The sequence below is a fragment of the Dasypus novemcinctus genome, chromosome 14 (assembly GCF_030445035.2).
Source record: "Dasypus novemcinctus isolate mDasNov1 chromosome 14, mDasNov1.1.hap2, whole genome shotgun sequence".
In the NCBI taxonomy this organism is placed as follows: Eukaryota; Metazoa; Chordata; class Mammalia; order Cingulata; family Dasypodidae; genus Dasypus; species Dasypus novemcinctus.
Window position 1 is genome coordinate 104,766,637 of NC_080686.1, and position 17,594 is coordinate 104,784,230.

A 17,594-nucleotide genomic window follows, 5' to 3' on the forward strand; every position below is an offset into this window, starting at 1 on the left:
CACAGGAGGGAAAGCACCACGTGAACCAAGTCAATAACCATGACAAGCCGGGGACAAACCCTCCTGGCTCCTCCTGCACAGACCAGAGAGGAGCCGCCCGCGCGTACACAACGCTCGCTCAAAACCTCAGCTATTTGCCCAAGTAACTGAAAACACACGTTTTCACAAACATTCATGAGAGCTCTCCTCAGAATTGCCAAAAACTGGAGGTAATCAAGATGCCCTTTAAGAGGTGAAAGGATAAACTGTGGCATATTGCTAGCGATAAAGAGAAATGAGCCATCAAGCCACGAAGACATGGACGGACCGCAGGTGCACGCCAAGAAGCGAAAGCAGCCAGTCTGAAAAGGCTGCACACTGGATGGCTGCGCTAAAGGACATTCTGGCAACGCAAAACTTGACAGTAAAATGGTCAGCGGTCGCCAAGGCCTCAGGGGCAGGGAGGGGGATGAACAGGGGGCACCCAGGGGCTCTGGGCAGCAGGGAAACCATGGGTGGGGCCCTGGAACGGTGCACACAAGACATCGTGCACTTGTCAGAACTCAGAGCACAAAGCCTAACGTCAACGGCGGGCTGCAGCTACTGAAGAACCCCAGGGGTTCACCCCTCATAACGACGCACCCCTCCACCAAGAGATGCTCTGCTCACTATGGGAACATGCCACCAGGAGGCAGGAGGCCTGGGATATACGAGCCCTCTGTACTGATTGCGCAATTTTTTTGGCAAACCTAAAACTGCTCTAAAAATAAAATCTATTAATTAAAAAAAAAAGAAAATTTAAGGAAAAGGCTGATAATTAAAACAAAGATGGACAATACCATGAACAAAGAGCTCAAAGAAAAGGAGATGCAAGTGGCCCTTAAATACATGTAAAGATGTTCAAGCTCACATATAGTAAGAGAATTGCAACTTGAAACCACTTAGAGGTGCCACCTTTCCCCTCGCTGTGCCCGGTGGTCACCGTGGGGCCAGGGCTGCAGAGCAAGGCCCGCGACATCTCTCCACAGAGGCCCAGCGGGCAGCAGGACCTGTGCATCGAGAACGCAGAGTCTAGGCTGCAGCAGAAATCTGAGCCAGTAAGGTAAAGCTGCACCCCTGAGTATGGATATGACGGCGAAGGGGCCAGGGGGGCGGGTTAGGAAGAGGCAGCCAAGGCGCCCAGGAGGCAGGGCAAAGAGCCAGCGCTGTCTTCCCAGGAGCCAGGAGAGAGAAGCCAGCAAGGGGTGGTGGGCTCAGAGGCCAGAGCCAGAGCAGGCTGGAGAGGCAGGGGGTGGGGCGCTGCCACGGGAAGTGCAGCGCAGGGGACGCTCCTGAGAAAACTGGACAAGGAAGGGACGCTGCCGGGCAGAGGGCGTCAAGGTAGATTCTGAAAACTGAACTGGTCAAAACTGACTGTAAACCAGCCCTCCACCTCCCGTTGCATTTTCAACAGGCAGGCGCTGGAGTAAAGCCTGAGGAGTCACATGATGTGGGGTGAACAGTGGCTCACCGCTCAAAAAGGATTCTGCTCTTTAAGGGCCGCAGAGCGTAGCAGAGTTAGTAGGAACTGCTCATACCAAGGCGCCTTTTCCCTACTTGAAGGGCATGAAGAGGCTGTGGGTTTCTCCTAGGCTGGGCTGCCACGAAGCCACGTGAGAGAAGTGACTACGTGCCAGGAGGGTGAGCAGACCCGGTGGCTGGCAGGGCTTCTGCAGAGGGGCTGTCGGGAAGAGCCGGGAGCCCGGGACCTTCCAGTGCCCAGCGGGGTAAAGCCAGCACTGCACCTGCCCTCCCAAATCCTTAATTCCAGGCCTGGTGGGCCAAGGTCACAGAGGTTCACGACAGCTCAAGCACCCGATTACACTCCCCAGACCAGCACTGCCACCCTCAAAGAAAAGGAGCCACTGGGCAACTCGAACCCAATGGCCAGGATTCCCCTCCCCACAAAGCGCTTTAAATGGCTACACTTATTGATTCACTTATTTATTTTCCCTCCTGGAATTCTTTGTGCAAACAGGTGTTGGAGTCAGGGCCTCTTCAGGACTTTCCGGCTGACACCAAAGCCCCGTAGCCCCACGCTGGGCAGACCGACAGGAGATGCATAGTCCTGTGTATAGAGATAAGGTAAACATTATGAGCTCTTTAATAGGAATTATCTCCCGAGAGCATGGGGATGGGCAGGTCCAAACTCCATAGGGCACGTCACAGGCTGGAACTCGAAGCTGGCGGCTGAAGGAGAGATGGAAATTCTCCCTCCTGCGGCTGAAGGCACAGCTTCTCCTTGTAAACCCTGAAGGCCTCTTGCTGCCGAAAGCAATCTCAGCGCTGTACATGGAATCGGCCACCGCCGCAATCAAATTATAGGCGACTTAAACCCTGAGATCCTCACCGACAGTCTGGCCAGGGCCTGCTTGACCACACAGCTGGACACCACCCCCTGGCGTGACAATGAGCAGGCTCCAAACCTGACCCTCGGCCCTGGACTCAGGACGGAGAGCTCTAGCCACCCCCACACACGCCCCCAGAGCTCACTTCTGCCACATTTCTCAACGTGACGTTGCTTCAGTCCTTGACTTTCTGTGCCTCTCAAGCAATTTTAACTACCTACACTGCCCCACAAAGTGAACCCAAGATGTCCCAACGCAGCCGCCTAGAAGCATTCTAGAAGCCACAACGCCGCACAGGTTTTAGGATTCTGCCGGTGCCTTGAGGCAGACTAAGTCCCACCCATCGTGGGACTTTACAACAAGGAGACGGAGTGAACCCTGGGGGGTAAATCTACCCACACCGTGGGCCTTGCTCACGCCCTCAGCGTCGACCGCTGGGGCTCAGAGACGGGGGTACCCAAGGAGGCTCCTCCACAGATGGGTGTTAGGAAATTCACGAACATTCCCCAGATTATACACAAGATCAGGTGTATATGCAGTTTTCTGAGACGGTCCATAGCTTTCACCAGATTATCAAAGGAATTCCATGACCAAGAAAAGCTTAAGAAAAGAAAAAAAAAGATCCCCGTCTGGGAGTGGAGCATGCACATTTGCCCAACTGGTTAAAGGAATTTTTGTTGCGATATGGTTGATACATATCCTTTTCATCAGTAAGTCCTCCCTTTTTCGTGCCTTTTATAACTTACTTGAGCAATAAAGGTTCATGTCAAAAAAAAAAGGAAGGGAAAAAAATGACAAGACAGAGGCAAAGGAAAATAATAAGCTTCTAAGTTTAGGGAAAACCCCAAGGGCCAGCCCAAACTGTTACAAAGCTAGCATTTTTCTGGAGCTCACCTAACGCAGTAACTGGCATAAGAAAGCAATGATCAACCTAGAAACTCTAGACATGATTTGAAAGGAATGGTCAGAAGTATGACAAGGAAAACTACTGTCATTCTATCAAATCAAAATAAATCAGACCAGCGTCTAGAGTCAAGCCCCTGGATAAATGTTATTTACTTGGCACACAAGGGCAATAATGAGCTTGTTTTCAACCTTTGTGTATAATATTAGCTCATTTACTTTGAAAAATAACCTAGGAGAGACCCCAGCTGAGGAAAGCCTTAGCTAGAGAGAAACCACATCACCAACACTCTGGTTTCACATTTCATAAGCAAAACGTGAGCAATACCCCAGCTTAAACACTCACGGTATCTTCACACTGGCTTAGAACACACCCTTGACCTATTCCCTCAGGGGGTGAGTCAAGGAAACCACTGCTCTGTAAAGGCCTCTCTGGCGCTCGGTGCCTGCTGCTCCTGCCTGCCTGCCGCTTGGTGGTTTGGGGAGCTACTCGAGGTCCACCATCCACAGAAACAGAATACAGCAAACACCCCAATAAGCCTTCCATGGCGCTCCTACTCCAGCCCTCCGCTGGTCCTCCTCAGCCGGAGACTCAATGGGCCCCGCCCGCTCCTGGGACTCCAGCAGGCCGCTCGGGAGATGGGCAGGCAGGAGAGGAAGGTGGCGTGCTCAGCCCCAGCACGTGTGCCCTGAGCAGGACAGTGGGGCAGACACACGGAGCCAGAACAAACCCCAAGCAGGTACCCCACCATGGGCCCGGGGCACACCAGGCCCGCCCTGGCCGGTTTCTCAGCACCACTAGCCAGGGCGGCTCTGTCCTTCTACACCTCTTCAAGAGCCCACATTCCCAAAAAACTCAGAGCTGCTCTCTTCCACCACCGAGGGATGTGCTGACCAACTCCTGCCACTGATCCAGGCAGGGAGGAACGGGGTGTGGGCAGAGATGCCGGTGGGGATGGAGGTGGGTGCTGGCGCCCAGGCCCGCTCTCCCGTGAAGGTCTCCCTGTCAAGGCTCCTCGCTCCTCTGCTGCTTCTGTGCCCTGGCATAACACAGTGATTGACACCCCTTCAGGAAACACGCACAGGTATGCACCCATGCCCACGCATGCATACGTGTGCACAACCACCACGGGGCACTGAAGCTGTCAACGATAAGAGCTGCAGCCTCCCTGCAGTTATGAAGGATGCGCGCTAAGAAGTTCTTCATCAGTGTTAGAGAAGATTTCAACAAATCAAGACTAGAACCACTGGTCTTGCAACACACCGAGCTGCAAGACAACAGCGTGTGTACGTAGGCTCCTGATGCCACGACACGTAGGTAAAGGGCTCGTGTGGCTGACGGACCCGAACTAGACAGTAATCATCGAGGAAGTTATTAGATGCCCACCTATCAGCAATGACTCAGGAACGGTGCCAAGAAAATGGCACTTCCGTGTGACTCTGCTGGAGCTGGCCATGCAGGCCCGAGTTCACGCACAGTAACAACTCATCTTAAGATGGCAAGCGACTTCACCCACGCTCAGGCCCAAGGAAGGGAAAGTCCATGCGAGCATAAGATGAACCCAAAAAAAAGGCCCTCTGAGGATAGGCCGAGTCATGCCAGAGAGAAACCTCTGGAGGTGCAGGGTCCACAGGTCTGCAATGTGAGGAAGCACAGAAGGCAGGGGCAGTGGGTGCCGTGGCTCGGGAAGGCTCCGCTGGCGGAGGGGCACCCCCTGGGGGCTCTGGACCCAGCCTCCCTATGATGCTTGCACCCATTTTACAGGCAGGGACCAGGGCTCAGGGGTTAAGCAGCTCATCCCCAGTGCATGCATGCATACGTGAGCGTGTGTGCGTGGGGGGGCCCGAGGCCATGCTGCCTCAGCCGGCCTTCCTGGCCCGCCCATGCCCAGGTCACCACCTTCTCTTGGGAGCCCCTGACCCCAGTGAGGACAAAGACTCCCATCTCCTATTTCAAAGAGGCAGAATTAATACCTCACCCAGGGCGGCCAGAAGCTGTTGTGTGACCCCTCAGCTGCCCCAGGCCCTGCCGCCCTGTCACACCAGGGGATCTAGACACAAGGACGCTGGCCAGCGGCACCGACCGCCCACGGGGCGTCCAGGCAGGCCTCGGCAGCCCCTGCCCTGACCTTCCCCACAAGCCCCTCTGCTCAAAGGTGGGCAGCACAGAAAGCCCCAGGCGCCAGGCGCACGGGGAGAGCGGGCCTGGAAGTCCGCCGGGTGCCCGGGCAAGGGCCTGGCGTGCTGGAGGGAGGAGACAGCACACGCGAGGGGGCGCTGGCCAGGAGCGGGGCCCGGGGCAGGGAGGGCAGACCCCCACCCCACGCGCTCACTGGAAACACTCGCTCCCAGCGAGCGTCTGGAGCAGCAGCGCAGGAACCGTTTCCCTGGCTTCGTGCCAGCACGACGCGCTTGAGAGAGAGTGAGCACAGGGCTGCCCGGCGCTCCAAGGCCAGCCCGCGCCGACAGGAGGGCATTCCACCAGTCCTCGGCCAGCCCGCCCTGCCAGGAAGCAGGGGTCCCCAAGCCAAGGCGGAACTGTGCGGTCAAAGGCAGACCCCCAGGCGGAGCGAGTTCTGAGGGGTCAGGAGAAAGCCCACAGCAAGCCTGAAACACCACTTTCCAAGACCGTCCCGGAACCACGCAGCAAGCCACAGCGGCTTTTGCTTGGCTGTCATCCACTCCCCAGACCCACAAAACTGAACCCAAAACCTATCTGAACTTTACAACCACAAACTGACAATATCCACAGACCTCTTATCGCCACTACCACCACACGACTCTGCTGCCCCCTGAGGTGTCTAAGCGGTCAGGGGTTGCTTGAGGACCGACGGCCTGGTGTGCTGACAATGCCCCCAGAGCGCCTCCCCCGACCCAAATGCTCCAGTGGACACAGTCCTGCCACAGAAGCTCAAAGTGCTTCCTTCTCTTCTCACACAATGTGGGAATCATCGTTGCAACTGTCACAGACTGAATTTGCTCCAATTTTATTTTTCATTTGACTGGCTTAAACATCCCCTCACCTCGCCATGTGAAAAATTAGTAATACTTGTACCAGAGAGAAAATCGTGAGACTCCAAAATTGGGAAAAGCACACACGTTTCGACAGTGCCGTGCACCCAGCTTTTCAGAGGCGGGTGCTGCCCAGGCCAGGCACTCCCAGGGCTGCCCGAGGCCCTGCCCACGAAGCGCTCGTCAGCAGCCCCTCACATCACCCGGCGGCCCCGCGCAGCCCCCACGCGAGGCGAAGGCCCCTTCCTGTGCCCTGTACCTCACTCCCATGTCCCTTCTGCAAATCCCCCCCTCCTGCCCCTCACGCCTCGCTACTGCCCGTCCTTTAAAACTCAGCGCAAAGACTGGCAAAATGTCAGTAACTGCTGAACTGGGGTGACGCGTCCGTGGCACTCAGTAGGCTGTTTCCTCTGTTCTCACACATGTTTGGAAACACCCACAGTAAAAAGCTTTTAAAAGAACTCTCCATTGAGCTCAACCCTCACCTTGCCCGGTGTTTCCCTAGTCCCACGCTAATTCCAACACCTGTCCTGTGTTCGAGTAACTTCCAGGGCGTGTGTCCTCCCAGCACCCAATGCTCCGGGCCGAACCCCAGATGGCATTGAACAGGACGCTGCTTCTGCTGCCCCTGCCTGGCCCTGCGAGGAGCAGGCAGCAGTGCCCGGTCTCCGCAGGCCTCCCAGAGCCCACAGTCTAGCCGGACTGATGGCACCCAGCACCCAGACCAAACCCCGGGCACCCAAAGAACACCAGGAGGCCATAGGCCAGGGTGCCTCAAAGGAACAGCCGTAGCTTCTCCTGGCCTCTGCCGGAGACACGGCTCGGCCCCCTGGCCTGCTCCACGGGGCTCCGGCAAGCCCCTGCAGTGCCAAAGGAGGGGACAGCTCTGCTGAGGGGCAGCCGCAGCCCTGGCCCACGGCCCCCTCCAGGAAGCCCCCATCTGAACGCGCTGGGTAAGGGGGGCGGGAGTGCTCCTGGGCAACAGGCCCGGGGCCTCCACGGAGGGTCCAGGGCTGGCGCCCAGGGCTGCGCTGGCTGACCACGGACGAGCGCGCAGCGCGTGACGGGGCACGAGTATTGTCAGTTAAGGGCCCGCCGAGAGCCAAGACCTGCGCGCCACGAGGCCCCAGGTTCTACGGCAGAAGCGGGGGGCCCCAGCCCACGTCACGGGGCTGGGGATCAGGTGAGGGCCCAGCTCCCTCTACCCTGCCACCCTCTAGGGGCTGAGCACACCCCACTCATCCGAAGAATGAGCTGGAGCTAGAAGGGTCCTAGGCGGCCTCCCCGAGGGCCAGAGCCTCCCCTCTAGGCCCCCGAGCCGCGCCCCCAGCAACGCCACAAGCAGGACCGACGCCGGGCTGAGCAGCAGGGCCCCGAGGGCGGCGGGCACGGCCGTGCGGCCTCCTCTGCACGAAGCACAGCCGGCGGCCGCAGGCCGGGGCACCCCAGGGGCACCCACCGCGCTGTTGGCCGGCCGCGGCTTCTGCTGCCGCTGCCGCGAGGGTCCTCCACCGGTGGCCACAGCCTTCTCACCGAGCCTTCAGGAGCCGGCCACCTGGACTCCAGCCCCGCGGGCCACCACAGGCTTTGCCACTCTGGAGAGCGGGTCAACACGCGCTCCGTCTTCGACTTCATCCTATTCTCCCGCAGCGTGAGCTGAAAGCGCTGCACTGGGCAGCCCGTGCTCGTCGCTGCTCTTTAGAGAAGTCCCAGGATTTCTAGAACATCCTCTTGAACTATCTTCCAAGACGTCGTGGAACTGCTATCTTCACTGATCCCCACAAACAAAGGCCTGGCAATCTGAAGACAGGGTCACCCCCAAATATTCACATGTCCAGAGTCACATGAACATCTTCTTAAGAGACGCCTTCATGGCCAGCCAAGGACAGAGAATAAAATCGCCACGATGACCCAGAATCCCAAAATCCAAAGAGTTGGGGAGCAGCTTGCTTTCTTCTCCCACCAACGTGGACGATGGCAGGGACAGGCAGCTTTTTAGAACCTCTCTGTATGTCATAAACCATCACACAATGACAGGTTCTCAGCTCGCAATCCAAGGCATGTTCCGGTTCAGAGGGTGAAGGTATGGTAATTTGGTTTTTAATTACTAAATATCTTTTCAGATCACATTTCAATTGGCTTTTAGGCTAAAAATTAAGAAACGTTTATACTTTGAGCACATCTCTGGCTTGCACAAGAAGGAACCAAGCCAGGACTTTTAGGCAAACCTGAGAAAGTCCTTGGGAAGGCGAAGTGATGACACGTCTGCAAGCCAACCATGCCCGCCCTTCTCAGGGGGAGCCCGCAGCTGACAAACCGGCCTAGGCGCCGCCACCTCAGGCTCATGGGTCCCTTTCAACCGCCCCATGGCACCAACCCTAGAGGCAACCATGAATTCCGCCAGGCCACCCGCTTCTCCACCAGGACTGAAACACACTCCTCTCCCGACACGCAAACAGGGCTGCCTGTGAAAGGAGGTGAGCAGAGCAGGACCACGGACCACGGAGCCCCAGCCCAGCTGCCTTACCCTTATCTGCTTCTAACAGAAATTTCTGGCAAATTAAGATTTTTTTTTTGAGCTGCCAGTGCCAGTGATTGAAGCTGGGACCTCATCCGTAGGAAGCTGGCACTCAACTGCTGCGCCACACTGACTCTCCTGAGCGGTGTTTTCACTTGCTTGCGTGTTGTTTTTGTATTCAGGGAACGCTGGGGACCAAACCAGGGACCGAACAGGGGCCCGAGCTGGGGCCTGAAGCAGGGCCCGAACCCGGGACCTCCCACACGGGAAGCAGGCGCTCCACCACCCGAGCCACGTCCGCTCCCCCAAATCAAGATTTAATTCAAGACGCAGTTCTGTAGGCTTATATTTTAACCCAACCAAATAAAAGCACATCACCACTGGCCAAAACCTACACATTTATGAAATGTGTCACCTTCTGCCCTTTAACAGAGCACATGTAGCAAATACATGCAATTGAATGTTAAAAGTATACACGGAGCTGTACTCCTTTCATAACTTAATGACATCACAACTGCTTTACCCCTCCATCTACCAAGTACAGCAATTACTACATAAAAGACAGACTTTAAAACACAGTCTGCAAACAGTGACTGTCTGAAATGTGCTCAGGTGAGGATAATTTTAAAAACACTATTCTCTGATCCCCAATGTCTATATAAAATCTGTTTTAGCTCAAACTGCCTGAGAATTTGGCAGTGATGGAAGTTCTAGCCCCCAATCCTCCCTGCCCATCCTCCCTCCACCTTCACTCTCCCTCTCCCCTCCTCCCAAGAGGGAGGCACTCCTCTCATGGAATGTTCCAGAGACAGAGATGTACCTGGCTACAAAACTACAGTACTTAAAACAGGCTGGCACTGGCATAAGGACAGACTAATAGAAATGAGAGTCCAGAGCTAAATCCACATGTCTATATACGGCTAGCTGATTTGACAAGGGTGCCAAGTCCATTCACTGGGGAAGGAAGAGTCTCCTCAACAAATGCTGCTGGGGCAAGTGGAAATCCAAATGCAGAAGAGTAAACGAGGATGCTACCTCTCACCATATACAACAACAAACTCAAAATGGATCAAAGACCTAACTATGAGAGCTAATACCATAAAACTCTTACAGGAAAACATTGGGAAATATCTTCAGGTCCTTGTAGTAATAAGCAATGGATTTTTAGATTTTACACCAAAAAGCATGAGCTACAAAAAAAAAAAAAAACAGATAAATGGGACTTTATCATAATTAAAAACTTTTGTGCAGAGGACATTAACAAAAAAGTGAAAAGACAACCTAGAGAATGGGAGAAAGTATCTGGAGACCATATATCTGATAGGGGTTTAATATCCAGAATATATACAGAACTTCTCCAACTCAACAACAAAAGACAAACAACCCAATTTTAAAAAATAGGTCAAGGAGTGAATAGACATTTCTGCAAAGATGATATCCAAATGCCAGTAAGTATATGGAGATAAGATCACTGTCATTAAGCCATTGCAGAAATGCAAATCAGAGCTGCAGACACGGCTCCACAGCCACTAGCACGGCTACTATCACAAAAACAGCTGAAGATAACAAGTGATGATGAGGGTACAGAGAAACAGGAGTCCTTGCACGTTTTTGGCGGGAAAGTAAAATGGTGCAGCTGCTGTGGAAAACAGGCTGGTGGTTCCTCAGAGAGTTAAACACAGAATCACCCAAAGAACGGAGAGCAGGGGCTCGGCAGACCCGTGTACCCCAGTGCTCCCCGCAGCATTACTCAGAGGCCGAGGGGCAGGAGCAAGCCGAGTGACCATCACCAGCCACGGTCAAGGACACAACGAACGTTATCCAGCCACAAAAAAAGGGACGTGCGGGTCCAGGCCACCACACGGGAGCACCGTGAAGCATGCCAGGCACCAGAGAACAAAAATTGTACGATTTCTTAGGTGAAATACTGAGGATAAGCAGATCCATAGAGACAGCAAAATAGTGGTTACCAGGGGTGGCAGGAAGAGGGGCGAGGGGTGACTGCTAAATGAGAATGGGTTTTGGTTTGGGATGGTAAAAACAGTTCAAAAATAGAAAGTGGTAAGAGTTACCTAGTACTGTCAAAGTACTTAATGTCAAAGAACTGTCCACTTAAAAAGGCTAAAATTATTTTGTTATGTATATTTTACAACCAAAAACAAATTTAAAAAATAAAATTAAGTGTGCTGAGAGGAACATAGTTTTTCAAAATTATTTTACAGAACACAGGAGCAGAAATGTCTGAAGACCCCTGCTTTAAAGCAGCATAACTCTAAAACATTTAGGATTTAACCTATCACTGATGATAAAACGGCTGCCTTCTACTGCCACCCAGCTAGCCCTCACCTATTTCCAAAACATTTTTGATAAGGTAAAGGATTTCAAGATTCCTCCCCTCAAAGAAGTTGGAGGAAAAATATTCCCTTTCCTTTCTTCCCCCAAGGGCTTTTCTGTTTGGGGGAAAAGCAAACCAAAAATCATACTTTCTGGATAATATATTCTCCTAAAAATGCTGAAAAAGCTGTTGCTGTTAAGGAGCTTATTGATTATCTGGCCTTTACCATGTCCAAGTGTTTGCTTAAGGTTGTGCAATGAGACTTGCATGCAAAAGTACAACCACCGCTAGATATGAAATGAATGAATAAGTACCCTTGTGATAGTCTAAGGCTTTTGCAGAACCTAGAAAGAAATCACGTCCTTAGAGCTAGTCCATTCCTATGGATGTGCACCTATTGCGGACGGAAACTTTCACTAAATCATTTCAGGAAGGCGTGACCCAGGGTGGGTCTTAATCCTTTTACTGGAGTCTTTTAACACAGGATGAAAAGTGAGACAGAGAGAAACCAATAGAAGCTCAGAGAGGAGGCCAGAGGAACCCAGAAGCTGACGCAAAGGAACCCAGAAGAGAGGGGAGGCCAGCAGATGCTGCCGTGTGCCTGCCATGTGCCAGAGGAGTCCAGGGTGCAGGTCTTCAGGGCGAAGGGCATCGCCCGAGGCCGCTTTGATCTGGGCGTTTCCATGGCCTCAGACCGTAAGCTTATACGTTAATAAATCCCCGCTGCAAAAGCCACCTCATTTCTGGTCTATTGCATTCTGGCAGCCCAGCTAACAAAAGCAACCCCATTTCAACTTCTCTTTTTCACCTACTTCAAGGGTTTGCTTTGTGTTTTTCACTCAAGATTTTCTTTTCTTCGAAATGGGAAGAATCTGCTTGTCAACCAACTCAACAGTCTTCTAGATTCAAAGGCGGAAACCCAGGAGATACCTTCAAGGAAAGGACAAAAATTCCAAACAAGCAGTTCAACAGGATCCCATGTTGGAAGTGACTTTTCAAATGCAGCCAAACAAAGCGCCTCTGGGGGCACCTGGCTCAGGAAGGCGGCGACCCTTTCCCCAGCAGCTAAATCCTTCAAACCACCGAGGCCAGCCAAGCAGAGGCGGCAAACAGCGGAGCCAAGCTTCCGAACCCACGAGGGGCGGGCTCCTCACGGCCCCGCAGCGGGGCGGGGCGCTCCACGGCCCTCACCCCACAGGATGGTGGGCCTGGCGCTGGCCGCCAAGGCAAGGCAAGGGCAGGCCCTCTTTTGTAAAAGAGGAGGATCCCCCTTGTTCTCACCTGAGGGTCCAAAGCTGCCCCCCAGACGAGTGAAATGAAACTCAAGGCTGGGGGCTGTGTTGGGTTTCCCACACTCCCTCTCAAAACGCTAGCAGGGTGATTAGCTAGGGAAGAGCACACACAAGTGGGAACCACACGGGGCCATCCGCTGCCTCGAAGGGCCATTGTGAGAACACAAGTGTAGAAGGCAAAATACAGTCGTGAAATAAAAACAGTGCACTGTGTTGTTGCGCCCCAGATCTGTGGATGTTTTAATCTTCTTTAAAAGCCTCCCTTTAAAGTCATTTGCCAAGGAAGCACGTTCATAAAACTAGGAGGCTCCTGCTACGTATTTCTAGGGTTACCTTCGTGGCGGCGCTGGCAAATCACTGCTGACGCTGGCCTTCTGCAAAGCCCCTTTCTGTTTTGAGGGCAAGAAGCTTCCCTTCCAAGTGCCCGCAAGAGGCCCACCAGCGCCCAGGTTACTAAAAGTGTGTCTTATGTCACGAATGCTGAGCATTTCATACTTTCAGGAAAAGAAAGGCCACTCAGAGCACTTTTTGAGAGTTCCGCGCTTAAAAGGACCCTAGTTGGCAGGCTTCGGAGGAGCAAGTAGGCTAACCTAAACAACGGGGCCTTGTCCTGCAGGGGGCAGGGGAGGCGCGCCCTGCCGACCGGGGCCTGCTCCCGTTCTCGCCCCTTCCCTGCTGCTCGGCGGCGTCCCTCGGGGTTCACCAGGTGAGGCTGAAACACTGCCTGGCTCCTGGCTGCTGCCCTGCAGCCCAGGCAGCCCTTCCAAGGGCATTTCACCTTCATTCACAAAAAGAGGTTGTAGCTTTTTTAAAAATTTGGGGCAACCCGATGAGGCAAACGTGAAGCAGACATCCTCACCCATCCTCGGCAGGCACACAGCTTCCAGCACATTCCCGCTCACAAGTTACAGGCACGGCCGGGCCGGTGGTGTCCCGAAGGGTCTGGCAATTTGGGGTTGTCTGCCACCTACAGAGCTCACCGATCACCCTCGCGGCGTGCCAGGCCGGGAAGCCGTGAGGCCGAGGCCATCGCTGCCGGCTCTCCGGGCTGGACCTCGGGCGGCACCGCGAGCCCGGAGCGAGTGCAGGGCAGGCTGGAGCCTGCGGACCTGGACAGCGGCCACCACCGACTCCAGCCCGACCGCGGCAGCAACGACCAGAGCCCCGAGGCTGCCTGCTCCCTTTCCTTGCGTCCTTCTTTCTGACAGCACAGATGCAACCTCACCCTGAGCTTGAACACCTCCCGGCGCGCCTGTCCTCCGTGGGGACGGGGGCGGGGAGCCGCTTTTGCCGCAGCCCTCTCCTCCCCTGCAGAGCTGCAGAGCGCCGGGCAGGAGCTCGGGCTCCTCCCTGCTCCAGGAGAAGGGGCAGAACCCTGTCCCCAGGCTCCTCCCCCCGCCCCGCCCCTGCTCCGAGTTGGAGGGCAGAGAGCCAGGGGATGGGAGAAGCTGCAGGACACCTTGGAGTTGGCCGGCCCGACCTCCAACCTGATTTTACAGTGAGACATGGGGCCAGGGCTGCGGCACCCAGCCTGTCTGCAGGGGGGCAAGAAGGTCCCGCCTGCCTCTGGGGCTGGCTTCCAGCCAGACAACTCGTCCCCACAAACGCGCAATGCAAGAACTAAGAAGCCTCTCAAACGATCTACCTCCTGCCCTCAGAGCCACTGCCCACAAATATAACAAGCCCGCCTGGGACTAAAATTCTGTTTTTTAAAAGACTTTCTCCCACCAAAGCAGTTTCTCACACCCGAGGCCCACTCCACCTGGGGCCTCCAGGTGGGTCCCCATCTCTCCCTGACCCTAAGCAGCTCCTGCAAGCTCTCCAGAGGCTGGAAGAAGCTCTACTCGTTTTAACACGTAACTCAGACCCAAGAGGAAACCGAGGGAATCATGCACATTTCGTCAAGGCGGCCGGGCCCGCTGCTTCTGATGCCTGACCCTTTGCGATACTTCGTCATCAGTGAACATATCCACCAGCTTTTCGTTTTTATTTCACCTTTTCTCTACTACCAGCGCAAAAGAGAAGGGGTGAGAGATTCCCACCGCGCCCTCCCTGTCTGCCAAGGTCGGGAGAACAGGGTGAGCCCGTCACCCTCAACGAGAAAGTGCAGGGCACACGCTCAGTGACACTGGCAAGAGCCAGCGCTGGTGTTTCCCAGCAGAAACAGGCTGCCACTCCGAAGGGCCTGCCCACCGCAATTCTTTCACCCCACAACTGCTTCCATCACTGTCTGCTCACCCTTCCTCCCCTCCCAGGCCAAGGCACCCCTGCCAGCCAGCCGGTGGCACCAGCCCTGCCTGGCTGAGTCAGAGCACCTCAGGCCACACTAGTCTTTTCAAAGCAGCGTCCCCGCTGGAAAAACAAAAACCTGCTCCCAAGGAGACTGAGTGTCCTCTGCCACCCCTCCCAAGCCCCCCTACCGCTGGAATCATCAGGAAACAGCCAGCCCCAGAGGCTGTGCTTTTTTCAGACCTCCCCCCCTTTCTGCTCTACTTCCCCTAGAAAAGCCCTGGACCGGAATGTGCACCCCAGAACCCCATCGAGGGAAGCCCACCTTGGGGAGGAAAGGGTTAAGCCCCAAGAGCGCTGAGCTGAGGGAGAGAGCTGGGGCCGAGATCCGGGGGGACCTGTGCCGGGACTTGGCCGACCTGTGCGGGGACTTGGCCGCAGCAGAGGCTCGGGGCTGGGCCCCGACTGGCTGTCGCACTGGAGCCATAAAGGTGTCTCGGCAGGAGCAGAGGGCAGTGCGGCCAAAGAGCGCGCGGCACGGCCGGGGCAGCTCCCGCCGCGGGGCAGCGGGCTCGGGGGGCAGGGCGGGCCGCGGCGGGGCAGGTTCGCGAGCGGCGGTGGCGGGGGCTGGACTCGCAGAAGTTGGCGGCGGCAGGCGGGGGGAGGGCGGGCGCGCGGGGGTCGCAGCCGGCGGCGGGGCGCCGCTCCCCTCGGGGCAGGGCCCGGCGCGGGCCGCGGGAGGGCGCCGGGGGGCGGCGGCGCGGGCAGGTGCGCCCGGGGAGGCTGCCGGGGAGGCTGCCCGGGAGGCGCGGGGCGGCGGGGCAGGTGCGCCCGGGGGGAGGGATGCTGCGGCCGGCGGCCGAGGCGCCTCCGAGCGGGCCCCGGGGTGCGAGGCCGGGCCGCGCGGACGGCGGGCGGGGAGCGGCAGGTGCGGGGCGCCAGGTGCGGGCGGCGGGGCCGGGCGGCGGCCGCTCACCTGTCTCCTCCGGCCGGGGCCGCGGGGGCGGCGGGGCGGCCGGGCCGGGCCGGGCGGGGCGGCGGGGGGCGCGGAGCCCCGGGCGCACCGGGGGCGGCGGGCGGCGGCGGCGGCGTCCCGGGCGGCGGGCTCTCGGCGGCCGGCCGCTCGCTCGGGCAGTCAGTCAGCGACGCGGGCGCGGAGGGAGCGCGGCGGGGCTGCGGCCGGCGCGCGGGGACAACGCCGCTTTATCGGGTCGGAAACAGCCGCTCGGCGCCGCTTCCGCTGACGCAGCGCCGGCCCCTGCGCCTCATGACTATGCAGCAGCCGCCGCCGCCGCGGGGCGGGGCGGGGGGCGGGGCAGGCGCCGCGCGCGCTCATTGGCCGGCGCCGGCCGCGCCCCGCCCCCGCGGCCTCGCTCCCGCCCGCGCCCCGCCCCCGCCGCGCCCCCGGGCCCCGCCCCTCGCGCGCCGCACCTTCCCGCCCCCCCCCGCCCTCGAAAGCCCCGCCTCCGGGGTCCAGCCCCGCCCCTCCCCGTACCCCTCCTCGCTCGACCCGGGCGAGGGGCCTTCCCGCGACCCCAGCCCCAGCTCCTCGTAACTTGAGCGCTCCCCGCCCTCCCCGAACGCCCTGGCCCCCAGCACCCAGCCCCGTACCTCCCCGCAGCTGCAGGAGGGTGACCCTGCACGGCCCCGCCCCTCCTCGCTCCCTCCCTGTACAACCCCCCAGACACCCTCCTGCCCTCCTCGCAGAAGGGCCCAGCCAGCCTGGTCGCCCCCCACCCCGTCTCTCTGTAAGCACCATTCTTCCATCCTTCCATCACCTGCTGTAGCTCCCAACCTGTAATGGGGCGTGGATGGGGGAGCAGCCCACTTTGCCCTTGCAGACTCTCTCTTTCTACTCCCCTCCTGGCCTCAGTCCACTGTCTCCTACCTCTCCTGGGCCGTCTCCCCTGAATCCTCATCCCCCACCTCCGACCCCCCCTCCCACCAACCCCCCCTCCAGCCTGTTCCACCCCACCCAGACCCGAGCACTTGGGACGTCTGAACTGGACCCTGGTCCCGGAGCCTCCCCAGGCTATCTGGGCCTCTCCCCATCTTCAGGAAGGGGCAGCAGGGAAACCCAGTGGGACCATGAAGGCAGCTGAAAACCCTGCAGGAAGACTTGACGAATGAACGATCGAAGGGCTGAAGGCAGAGAGCCCAGTTCACCTGCAGCCTGGGCTCTCACCAGGGTTTAAATGGCTTTGGCCAAATTACTTCACCTCTCAGAGCCTCGGCTTCCTCACCTGGAAAATGTGATCAAAATAGCCACCTGGTAAGGTTATGGACAGGGATTTAGAAATAAAGGGTGCACCAAAGCCTCCCAAACAGCTAAAATGTTACCATCAGACAATAGCAAGCGTTGACAAGGACGTGGAGCAACTGGAACTCTCACATCCTGCTGGTGGGAATGCAAATGGTACAGCCACTCTGGAAATCTGTTTAAAAGATTAAGTTGATTGCACTTAATCTTCTGTGACCCAGCAATTGCATTCCTAGATACATCCTTCATGTGGTCCGATTTCTGTTCATAGCAGCACTGTTTATAACAACCGAAAACTGTAAACTATCCAAGTGCCCCTCAACTATAGAATAGATGCATACATTGTGATATAATAACACAATGAAATACTATACAAGAATGACAATGAGGGGAGCAGATGTGGCTCAGGCAGTTGGGGGCCTGCCTCCCCCATGGGAGGTCCTGGGTTTGGTTTCTGGTGCCTCCTAAAGAAGACAAACAGACAACGAGCATACAATGAGCATACACCGAGCAACCAAAAAAAACCCCACAAAACAATGAGCAGACAACAAGCAGAAACAATGAGCAGACAATGAGCAAAAACAACAAACAGACGAGGGAGCCATGGGGGGTGAAAAAGAATGACAATGAATAATCTACAACTACACATAATGACTCCCACAAACTACAGTTTCCGGGA

At 56.6% G+C, this 17,594-nt stretch overlaps 1 protein-coding gene across 1 annotated transcript in view; it reads right to left on the reverse strand.

Moving 5' to 3' along the window:
* The window catches only part of SLC45A4 (solute carrier family 45 member 4), a 105,204-nt gene extending 89,338 nt beyond the window's left edge, over positions 1–15,866 (reverse strand). The window contains exon 1 of the mRNA XM_058276103.2: positions 15,632–15,866. The gene's annotated coding sequence lies outside the window, so the exon portion shown is untranslated. The remainder of the gene's footprint in view (positions 1–15,631) is intronic.
* Between the last annotated feature and the right edge of the window lie 1,728 nt (positions 15,867–17,594).